The sequence below is a fragment of the Montipora foliosa genome, chromosome 5 (genome assembly GCF_036669935.1).
Source record: "Montipora foliosa isolate CH-2021 chromosome 5, ASM3666993v2, whole genome shotgun sequence".
Classification (NCBI taxonomy): Eukaryota; Metazoa; Cnidaria; class Anthozoa; order Scleractinia; family Acroporidae; genus Montipora; species Montipora foliosa.
In genome coordinates, this window is record NC_090873.1 from 12,184,903 (window position 1) to 12,189,146 (window position 4,244).

Genomic DNA, 4,244 nt, shown 5'->3' on the forward strand with positions numbered 1-4,244 from the left:
GGCTTGGCTAAATCTAAATGTTATTTAAAGTAGAACCAATTAACATCACAAAAAAATTGCTCTTAGATTCGCTTGCAAGAGGAAACAGACATGATTGAGCCTCAAAATGCCCTTTAAATTAATGCGGACATAGAACTAAAAAAAATAACGGCGTGCTTGTGACCAAAGTTCTTAATTGAAGTAATTGTCTTATGAACAAGTGCATGTGTTACGTTGAGTGAAGCAGTCAGTGACCACTCGTCCAGACAAGATAAGAGCTAAAGTGACATTTACCTCTGTGTGGGTTGTCCAAGTAAAATGAGTTTGAATATGAAACAAGGTCGCGTTGGAAATTTAAAGACTTTATTCGGTTTTTTAACTCGCAGACGTGTTGATATCTATGGAAGTTTAAGCTTTGACATAGAGTGTCAGCTTTACATTTGTTATAGCATTCAAGCATGTCATGGACGACAGATTGTTCGTTGCTGTGTTTCAGAAGTGAAACTCCTAAGAGCAGGCAGTGTCTGTAGACGTAGAATTGAAGCCCCAAAATGAGAAAAGATGTCTTGAACTGCGGGAAACACAAGTAAAAATAATATTAACATATTTTAAGAGGATGACAATTTCAGTTATAAAAACTGCTAACCATACTGATGGTTTCTGAGTGAAACAAGTGTTTGACGTGCCATCGTCTGGCAAAACAGATGCCGGATTTGATATTCAATGGAATAAAACAGGTTTAAGAGAAGGCTTAATCTTCAAAACGTCATTTGTTGATACACTGAAGACATTTGCAGCGCTGAGGGCAGGACATACAAGATAAGGCGATCATGAATCAAGTAGTTTGAATTTCAGTTAACTGTGACATTATCTCAACGGTCATGCTGACTCGGAAATGAGATTTTGCGAACAGTTTTAAAGAAATGCATTCTACCTTCTCTCTCTTGCATTGTCTTTTTTTCTCTCTGTTGCTTTGACTTGAATTCACTAATTCAAAGATATAAGGAGCTCGATTGCACCGAGTCAAAAATAAAAATAGAACACACTTTTTAACAACATAAGGAAATTAAAATTGACTTGAAGAAACCCGGTTCGGTGTCGACCGATTCCAGCAACGGGCAGACCAGGTTATGTGCAGGCTGCGTGACACGTTATGTTGAGTGTGTGACCATAAGCTCATGAACCGCAATGTATGCCGGGAGCTAGAGAGAGAAAAAACCATGTGCTCGGAGAGTAGTTTAAAAGTACGGAGCTTGTGGTTTAATAAAACGTTTTCCGATATGATTTGAGTGTGTAACATATGCTCCATATAATTTTTGACCGAATCTCCTCCAAGTGTTCCCACTGTTCCTCCCTCGTTCCCTTCAACGTTTCTTCTATTTCTTTCTTCGATCAGCAAAACAAGCCTTTTCCTAGTCTTCTCATTCACGTCACCATCATTGCAATGCAATCTCTTCCTGATCCTTACTTCCTAACTGGCACAGATGTTCTGTGGCTGCATCTGAAGTTCCTTGCTCTCCATCGTGCCGTTTGCAGGCGGTAATTCGTATTTCGGTCGCCATATTGGACGGGTGAAAGTCGGAAGATCTTGTACGAGTGGGAAATACACCTCTTGCCGGAAAACGTACATGTCACGCCACAATAATTGACCAATAAAGTAAGAGACTGTAATAAAGCTGTCAATCACTTAACCGTGCAGTTGTAAACAAACTTGCTCTGGAGCGTCCACTTGCACCCAAAAAAGGGGCAAAAAATGTAAGCAAACAGGCAAAAACTGCAGCAAACGTTAGTTGTAGGTTTTTCTTAGTTGTATGTTTTTTCCAATTTCTTGTTCAAGACGGAAAGTTTGAAAATTCTGTGAAGCCAACTTCAAGCAGCAAGAAAACAGTGTTCAAGCAACCGTGGACAAACTGTCGGAGTACATTGGATCAGATAGGCAATTAAGTTAGTTTCTATCGAAAATATATTTTCCAACTCAATTCGTAAGGCTAAGAAAGCTTTTTTTTCATTTCATCCCAACTGTTTTAATATCCACAAAGAAATATATTAGCTTTCAGTTTCTTCGGTTATTATTCCGTTACTCTTTTAGTATTTGAATGTTAAAAAATTGGGTGTTATTACCATATTACATTATTTTCCAGTATTACGTCTACATCCATTTACTACGTGCTCAAAATATCTAGGGAGGAAATGTTCCAAGTCTCAACAAGCCGCCAAAGAAGAAAAGAAAGGAATGTCCTCAATAATCTTTTGTAAACTCTCAGGAGTAAGTTCAGCTGCCAAGCATAAACCCTGAGCTCTGCAATTTAGTCCAATATAATGCTCATGAGCAGGCAAATGACCAAAACAGAAACTGGTCTGTTCAGCTCTCTCGCAGACAGTGCAAATACGGTGAAAATCATGCTGTTATCAAAGCCTGTAGATAAAACTGCTAGAACATCTTGTCCCCTTTGCAGACTTATCACAGCGGTTTCCTGTTCTGACTTCAAAATAATAGTTTTTCCTCAAGAAATTTAGAAAAGACAACGTCATAATACGTCATCGTTCTTTTGACACCTACTCGAGCAATGAGAAACCCCGTCTGCTGGTAGACGGGATTTGAATTTTTGTCCTGAGAAAAGACTAGTTTTCTGGCAGGCGGTGTATTCCCCACTTGTACCAGATCTTCCGACTTTCACGTGCACCCGTCCAATATGGCGACCGAAATACAGTACCGCGCGCAAGCAGGCTATAGAGTTACGTACGAATCAAAGGTTTGTTTTTCGGCATTAAACTACGGTCTTTTCTTCACTCAGTTTTTCTGGCCACCACGAAAATCCATTGCTAATACACCTAAAGTTATTCTTCTTCAGGAGAGGCCCTCAAACGTTTCTATTGCCAAAACAGATGAGCGATACTTTCCATTGAACAACAATTGAAAACGAAGACAAACCTTATGGCTTCTTATTACCCACAATGCCTAAATGTATTTTTTGTTCCAAAGGGGGTGGGGGTTCAATATTGTAACAAACTACAATTGCATATAGGTGGTTTGCAAACCGAAAGGATGTCGTTTCAACGGGACACTGAAAAACGCAGATTGCAGACTATGCAGATCGTCTGTAAAATGAAAATTTGGTTGGCCTGAATTAGGCCTAAGTAACATTCAGTTAGCCTAATTATTAGGCCTAAATAACATTCAGGTTAGCCTGTTTACGGTTAGCTCTCAGTAATATTGAGGGTAACACCATATTTTACCCCTGGTCTGCATTGTCTGCACAGTCTGTAGTCTGGCGTTTCAACAGTATGAAAGAGCAAAAAGATAGGATGCAATTATTTCATACAGTGTTTTTGAAGTATACAAAAATTTGGTTTTATCAACGGAGTTGATAATGTAAATTGGCCACCCTACAGGGATTCTAAAAGCTGACGTTTCGAGCGTTAGCCCTTCGTCAGAGCGGATTTACTTCCCCACCGACGCAGCACCACAGTTTCTTTAGAAACTACCCCTTCATTCAGTGTTTTTGAAGCCCGAGTGTTTTGATGGGTTGATGTGGAAAGCTATGAATCGCAACCTTTTTCCCAAGTTCACCAAGGGAGAACTTACTAGGACGACAACTTGGCAGGAGAATAAGAAGGAGGAAGGCATAATTCCTGCTCTTTTGTTTCTTTGTTTTTTTAACTTCTCTGCCGACATGTTTCGGTGTTAAAGCGTTGTTTGCAGCAACTGTAGTCTTGCAAAAGTTAATACGACGTCTAATAAAGCAAAAAAGGGCAAAGCGTCCAACATTGAGATATCTTAATGGTCACCATTGACTTTTCCTTAAAGACATCATGTTGGCCAAGGGGTATTGTTGATTTTGCGTGAAATTTTAGCGAAAATATCTAAGTTGAATACCTGTTTTTACGTAGTTTAAAATATTCCGGGGAGGTCATCTATTTCAGCTAAAAAAGAACTTTCTAAACGCATTTTAAAATGACTGGGTAAGTTTTTGACTTTCAAGAAACAATGTATTAAACACATACATTTGAACTGCAGAAATGAAACAAGTTAAGTTTTAAGATCATCGCAGTTGTGAACGCTACTTTAGCCGTAATGGAAGGAAAGGTTGGACAATTCAGGCTTGAACAGGATTCGAACTACATGACCACTGCGATACCGGTGCAGTTCTCAACCAATTGAGCTATCAAGCAAACTGGGAGCTGGCCGATTTAAATGATCAGGGACAACACCTACAAGTAAGACCACTTAACTTTTTCAATCATTTTATTTCCTGAATAGTAAG